This window comes from Vicia villosa, linkage group LG4 (genome assembly GCF_029867415.1).
Source record: "Vicia villosa cultivar HV-30 ecotype Madison, WI linkage group LG4, Vvil1.0, whole genome shotgun sequence".
NCBI lineage: Eukaryota > Viridiplantae > Streptophyta > Magnoliopsida > Fabales > Fabaceae > Vicia > Vicia villosa.
The window spans coordinates 83,223,890-83,231,874 of NC_081183.1; the positions used below are offsets into that span (position 1 = coordinate 83,223,890).

The following is a 7,985-nucleotide window of genomic DNA, read 5'->3' on the forward strand; positions in this document are numbered from 1 at the left end:
CACCACATCTGATCACTGCTTATTTATTTTTCTATTTTATTTTAATTTTCTTGCAAAATTAATTAAAAATAGTTTCAAAAATCCAAAAAATACACAAAAAATATTTTTAAGTTTCTAAAATAATATTTTATTTTCTAACATGAAAATATTTTATTTTTCTTCATAATTTCAATATTTTGCATAATTAATTAGTTTATATTTATATATTTGCTTTTTAATTATTTTAACCTATAAAAAAAATCATAAAAAATTTGTTCTTCATATTAAATATTGTTTATATATTATAAGCTAATTTTGTACATATTTTGAATAATTTTCTCTTTAAGTTGTAATTATTTGTGTAATTATTTGCATAATTATGTGTTAATTAACTTAATCAATTTCAAATCAATTTCAAAAATTCAAAAAAAACTAGTTTTGTTTTAAAATTAATTAGCAAACATTTTGAACATATTTTGAACTTAATTTTTAGGTTTAAATTTTATTTCCATATTTTCCTCATTTTAATTAAATTAATCATGCATTAATCATAATTAAAATAAATCATAAAAAATCCAAAAACATTTCTTTATTTTCTTGCTATTTAAATTCCTAGATAAATGTATAGGTTGTCAAATCTATGTAAATAGGCGTAGTTTACATTTCCTGCAAATCGATGTAATAGCGTAGATTTACTTTCCGCATTTTACATTTCCGCATTTTAAATTCCAGCACATATAAACTGCGTGTATGTCAAAGATAAAATTGAACCGTTAGATCACTAACTCCAAAAGATAAAATATCTGAATTCAAACACAATCACACTTGCACCTCCTAAGGTAATCCCTTCTCATTCTTTTCAAAATCAAAGTCAAAATTCTACTGTTTCGAGTACAAAATTGAACCTTTTGTTTGTATCCGGTGAAAGGATAGATTTTTAAAGGAAATAGGATAAAGACCTTACAACTCAGGGTAGACCTCCTAATTTGCTTGCTCAAATCAAAACAAACAAAATTCTCATACACTGTTGTTTTTCAAAATAAAACTTTCCAAAAAGACAATACTTTGTATATATCCAAACAAGGATCATTACGAAGTTAACGTTCTTTTCAAAACATCTTTTGAAAGATAAAAAGCACTTTGTATACATCCGCACAAGGATCATTACAAATTCAATTTACAAAGGTATTTGAAACCACATATGAGCATTTTAAAGCAATTGAAAAGTGATCGAAAACAAGTGAGCTAAGCAAACTAAAGAGCCCATGGATAACCATGGATACAAAGGGTGCTAACACCTTCCCTTTGTATAACCTACCCCCTTACCCAGAATTTCTTAAAGGTATTTTTTCTGTTTCTTTTATAAACCTTTCCTTAATTGGATAAAATAAAAGGTCGGTGGCGACTCTCTGAATTTTCAAAATGCGAAAGCAGAAACAATAAAAAGAGTCAGTTCACGTATCTCTCCGCGAGAGGTATGGCCGAAAACGGAGGTCCACAGAACTGGCGACTCTGCTGGGGAATTACTTTCAAAAAACAAAATGTTTTCAAAAGGGGTTACCTTAAGAGAATAGATCACTTCGATGTTTTCAAATTGTTTGACTTGATTGCTCTATTTTTCAAAGGTTTGTTTGGGTATTTTGCTTGTGTGGAAGATTCTAACCCGAATCTCGAGATACCTTAAGTATATGACAATAGACCAAGGAAACTGTACGGCATGTACCGATACGGTTGATCTGGTAGTTATCGTTAGTGCGATACTTTGGTTTATACTGATGTCCCTTGAAAACGATCAAGGAGTATGTTAGGCTTCCGAAATGTCATTAAACACTAATTTGTCTTAGAACCTTTTTAGTTGAACTTGGCTTATGACCTATTAAGTGGCTAGCTTTGAAATTGATCGAAGTTAGTTATCCTCGAGGAATATTTTGATCGGCCGCTCGAGCGCCGTATTGAGATGTTACCTCCAAGGATCATAGAACCCGAATACTATTCTAGGACAGGTTTTAACCAACTCAACTTCAGTGGGGAGGGTATCACCTATCAGCTCCATGCAGGCCTTTAAGCCTAAGGCTATTGTTTGATTTGTTTTTGTGTGCCACATGTTTGACATTATAAGCATCATAAGCATATCATTTTCTCACTAAGCACTTCAAGGATCAAAGAGTTTACCTTTGTTTTTACAGGTAATGGCTCCCGCTACCAGAGATTACATCCGAATCAACATCTCAACGGTACCATCTGAACTAAAAGACTTAGTATCAGAATTCCCCATGAATGTTCAATTCACCGAAAGGCATGGTCACCTACTCCATTTGGTTACCTCAATATTTGAAGAAGACATGATACGGGTCCTGTTCCAGTTCTTTGACCCTGAACATCATTGCTTTACCTTTCCTGATTACCAGTTGGTACCCACTTTGGAAGAATTCTCTGAACTAATTGGATTACCTGTTCGAAATCAATTACCTTTCACTGGTTTAGAAAGGATCCCAAAATCTGAAGTCATTGCTGCTGCTTTACATTTGCGAAAATCAGAAATCGAGTCCAATTGGGAAACAAATAGTGGAGTTAAGGGTTTGCTTGCTAAGTTCTTATTGGAAAAGGCTCGATTACTGCTAGAAAACAAAAGTTATCCAGCTTTTGAGGAGGTTGTGGCCCTTTTGATCTATGGGTTGGTTTTATTCCCTAATCCCGACCAGTTCATAAGTGTACACATCATCAACCTTTTCCTAACCCGTAACCCGGTACCAACATTGCTGGGAGACATTCTACATTCTCTACACACTCGTACCATGAAGAAACGAGGAACTCTTATGTGTTGTATACCACGGTCAAGGCTGCTTATCTCGTACATACCACTCTCCGTCGAATATTTCTCACCAGAAGTTCTCTTTGACGAAGCTCTCTCGCTTCCCCACTGATAATGATTTTGAGCCATACTCTCGATAAGTGCATAGGCATCGGCATATGCTTTGTCCATCAGTGCTCCACCTGCGGCGGCGTCAATTGTAAGTCTCGTATTGTATAGGAGACCATTGTAGAAGGTATGGATAATTAACCATTCTTCTAATCCATGATGTGGGCAGAGCCTCAGCATGTCCTTGTATCTCTCCCACGCTTCGAATAGAGACTCGTTGTACTTTTGTCTAAACCCAATGATCTGGGCTCTTAGCATGGCGCTCTTACTAGGTGGAAAATATTATGCCCAGAAGACTTTCTTCAGTTCATTCCAGGTAGTGACTGAATTGGCGGGTAAAGACTGGAGCCAAGCTCTAGCTCTATCCTTCAGTGAAAAAGGAAAAAGGCGTAGTCAGATAGCTTCCGAACTGACACCATTTGCTTTTACAGTGTCTGCGTATTGTAAGAACACTAACAAATGAAGATTACGATCTTCCGTCGGATTCCCAAAAAATTGACTTTGTTGTACTGCTGACAACAAAGATGGCTTTAGTTCGAAATTGTTCGCCTCAATAGCAGGAGCAGCAATGCTATTGTGTGGTTCATCTTGTGATGGGATGGCGTAAGACTTGAGAGGACGCGGTTGTTCTCCCATGGTGGGATCTTCAACTGGTTCAGAAATAAGATTAGGAACAAGAATGCGAGTTCGAGTTCGTCGTAATAGACGTGATAGAATACTCTGGTTCGAGAATTGGCAACACTAAGTCTTCATTTCGAGAGCGAGTACTTGGCATGCACAAAGGGAATTAAAGTAGTTTAAATGTGCCTTAGTCTCTACAACGTAACAGTTAATTACGATATTGACTAAATTAGTCCCCGGCAACGGCGCCAAAAACTTGATCGCAACAAAATGGGTATGTCTATGATTATGACTGCAAGTGCACTGTCTATCGTGTAGCTTTAAAAATTATCGAACCCAAAGGACTAAGAACCGACCTACGGTACTTAATTGTTACTACATAAATCTAAGGCTAATATATGATTAATTAGGATCAGACGAGGGAAATAGGAAAATAGAATTAAATTGAATTAAGAATGAATTATACCGGTATGTAATAGTCGGACGTCGGGGATCTAGTAAACTATCAACGTGAATCGTAATTTAAAATATCTTTCCGTAGAAATCATTAGTTTAAAAACCTTCCTGTCACACTCTCGTGTTTATTGATTATGATCTTATTATTAAACCTAAGTGAGTGCTCTCGCTGTGTCAATTAAAGTTTAAAATAATTTTTGAAAACAAATGAACACTAATTAACCTTAAAGCACTCTCGCTGTATTTAAGGTTAATGCTTAATTCCTACTGTCCAATTAAAATCTCAAACTCTCATTTTTATTGATCCTAACTTCTATCGTTTTTAACTCTCGTTACAAAAGGGTTAAATTAAGTATTAGAAATTATGACCAAATAAATAAATTTTCATTAATAACTTTACATGCCGGTAATAAATATTTAGCCATACATAATTTTAATTAACGGATCAGCATAGATATAGCAGGTAAATAATATTCCGGACATAAATTGAAAATTAAACATAAACAATAAACAATAATTAATGTTAAAAATAAAACCTAAATTAAATTGCAGAACTGAAAGTATCAAACTGGTAGTACCAAATCTTGATCCGGAACTGGAAATAAATTGGAGAAACAAACTCTATTCTTAGAACTAAAATTAAATTCTGGAGCTGGAAAAGAAAATTGAAATGCAACAGTATTTCTGGTGTGAAAATCTATTGCTGAGACTAGTTAGGAAGAAAAGAACTGAGCTGGAAATAAAATGCATAGAGAGTAATTTTACGACAGTGGGTAAGATCTTCGTAACCATTTCAAATCTTGTTGCTAGGTATTTATAGAGTTGCTTTAGGTTGGCTTGGATCTTGAATTTGTTTCGTTCTAGTGTTGGCTTTACGGAGGAAAAATAGGCGGAGAAAATATAGGGTTGACGACGCCTTCTTCTGAGTGTGCGTGTGTGACTCACGTCACACACTAACTAATGAAGTGTGCCGACCGACAGGAGGGGGAGGTGACGTTCTTCAGGGACTCCTGATGACGTGCATCCTCTTCTTGAGCCTTAGGTCCATGGGCTTGTTCTTCTTATTTGCGCCCCCCATCATTTAAGCACCCCTTTTTGTCTTTTCCTTTTCATTTTGGCTCACGTTTTTTATTATTTTCTTTTCAAACCGTGATTTATTAAATACCTGAAGCAAAACAGAAATACCGACATAATACGAAATAAAGTAAAATAATTGAAATAAAATAGGAAAATAATACATGTAAATTAAGCTAAATATACAATACATTTTCGTGTTATTAGGAACTAATAGGGAAATGGACTGAATTTTATGTGACTTGTTCAAAGCTCAAGGCTGAAGCTTGAATTGATCTCTGTTACAGAAAAGAGACAAATATTCATCTTTACAGAGAGATATCTCTACTATTCCACCATAAACATTTTGAAGTGACTGAAAGGAGGTTCATTTCATAAGAGAAAGGACCTTACTTGAATGAAGCAAGTATGTCAATCACAGTCTCTTTAATGAAAGAACAATTTTTAACCAGTTTAGAGAAAGACGACAGTCTGGACGTGAAGTCAACGAGCAGTACATATTGTGTCAATCTAAATGGGAAAGTTTTGAAAGTGAATAAAAATGTTTGTATGTTTGAATGTGGTAAAATAGGAGAAATGTCTCTTTGTAGAGATGAATCATGTATATTTTCTATATAGGAGATCTGGATTTGACTGGCTTGTACAAGGCCCAAGCTTGAGGCTTAACTGACAGTTTGAGACTGACTCTGTTGGAGATTTGATTCCACTAGGGAATGGTTTTGACAGGAGGATTTGTGTTCTGTACTAAGCCTAGAATTGAGGCTGACTCTTTGGGGGTGATCTTATTGAGTAGAGACTGAGGAATCTTGTATGTTTTATACTAAGCCCAAAATTGAGGCTGACCCTACTGGGGAATTTTACTCTGTTGAGTTTTTATTTGATTGAAAGGATTTTATAGGTGTTCTGTACTAAGCCCAGAATTGAGGCTGACTCTACTGAGGAATGGACTCAGAGGGGATTATGGTTTCTCAACTAGGGAGTATATTTGAAAGGTCGTTTGATGATTTGTGTCTTGTACAAAGCCCAAGATTGAGGCATACTCGCTGAGGATTTTTGAAAGAATGTATTTGTATGAAAGTTTTTTTGGTGTCTTGTACGAAGCCCAAGATTGAGGCTAATCTTGTTGGGGATTATTATTTTTCTGGTTGGGGAGAAACTCATTGGTTTGACTCCTTTGACTATTGAAGGATGATGTTTTTGTGTCTTGTACCAAGCCCAATATTGAGGCTAAACTTTGTTTGGACAGACAGATTTTTCTAGAGAATGTTGGTGACTCTATTGTCTGCCTTGTACAAAGCCCAAGGTTGTGGCTGAACTTAGTGAGGAAATAGAGTTTGGAAATTAGGGTGACTCTATTTTCTGCCTTTTACAAAGCCTAAAGTTGTCACTGAGTGACTGGGGAAAGACCCAGAGGTTTTGAGTCTTTTGACTGTGGGAAGAGTTTTTTACTGCCTTGTACAAAGCCCAAGGTTGTGGCTGACTTTATTGAGGAATGACTCCAGGGGTTGACACAGCTGGGGAAACAAACTCAATGATTTGAATCCTCTTGACTCTTTTGGAGAAAAAATAGGTGATAGAGACTGTCCATGTCTCTCATTCCTAAAGGTTGAATGAACTAAGGATGAATGAGGTATTGAGAGTTGATACTTTCCATGTCTTTTACTCTACAGGAGAGAGCCTCAATACAGAGATTGAGTGAACACTTGAATGATTTTGATTGTATATTTTTGAAGGATTTGGTTCCTCACAGGAGTAAGGTGACTTAAGTCCTGTCCTATGCTTTTAGGAAGCCTGAGGGTCCTTGTATACAAGCTCAAGAGGAAGTTGAAGGGATGCTTATAAGAAGCCTGTGGGTCCTTGCACTGTAAGCCCAAAAGGAGGCTAATCGAAGGTCCTTGTTATAGCACAAGAGAAATCTATGTTGGCTTTCTTAATTTGGCTCTAAGCAATGGGGTAAGAGGTTTCACCGGGAATAACTCCTCTTGGATGGATGTGCCCTATTGTTGATCTAAGGCTTTTTTCAAGATGTTTCACCGAGAATAATTTATCTTGAGGCCAGAATCTATGTTATTCTATTCAGGAAAGAGTCTTCACCGAGAAGTCATCCTCAATCCCAGGTCATAGTCGTATTATATATATACATGTTTATCTGTCCTAAGGTTTTTCTCTGACAATGATTTAAACAATATATATATATATACAGTTTATATTGAACAAAAGTATTTAAAGCAATAAATTGAAAGCTACAAACACTTACCAGAGTGAAGAGAAGGCCCAGGATGTATGTACAAAGCCTTATTGAACAGTTGAATGTTTTATTGAAAAGAGATGAATGTTTTATTGAAATGAAAAAGAAAAGGTGTTGGGTCTTATAACTCTGGGAGAAAGCCCATTGAAATATTTATTGTATGTACAAAAGGTGTTGAATCTTATACTATAATAGAGGCCCAAAAAGGTGTATGAACAAAAAGGTGTTGGGTCTTATATTGTAATAGAGGCCCAAAAAGGTGTATGAACAAAAAGGTGTTGGGTCTTATACTGTAACAAAGGCCCATGAAGATTTGAACTGAAAATAGATGAAAAGTTTTTTTTGAAAAAAGTTGATAGTTGAATTGAAAATGAAGTTGAAGTTTGAAATGAAAGCAATTTGAAGATTTGAATTGAAAACAGTTTAAGAGTTTGAAAACTGAAGAATTGAAGTTTGGGGCTTTATACCTCAGAAGAGGGGCTCAAAGGTCTAAGAGCAGTTTCACCGGAAATAATGCTTGAGAAGATGACCGTTGGGAGCATTTAATGCTTTGTGTGTTCCGTACAGCATTGCATTTAATGTTTCACGCTTTTGTCAACTACCTCGAGCCTTGTTCACGCTGTGTCTACTGACGTTGCCTTTAATAGCTTCCAACGTTCCTTTTGTCAATCAGCGTAGCCTGCCACC

At 35.7% G+C, this 7,985-nt stretch overlaps 1 non-coding gene across 1 annotated transcript; it reads left to right on the plus strand.

Moving 5' to 3' along the window:
- Window positions 1-3,050: 3,050 nt before the first annotated feature.
- LOC131600853 (small nucleolar RNA R71) lies at window positions 3,051-3,157 on the plus strand. The gene has a single exon (XR_009283458.1). It is a non-coding gene; the product is annotated as a small nucleolar RNA R71 (small nucleolar RNA).
- Window positions 3,158-7,985: the final 4,828 nt, after the last annotated feature.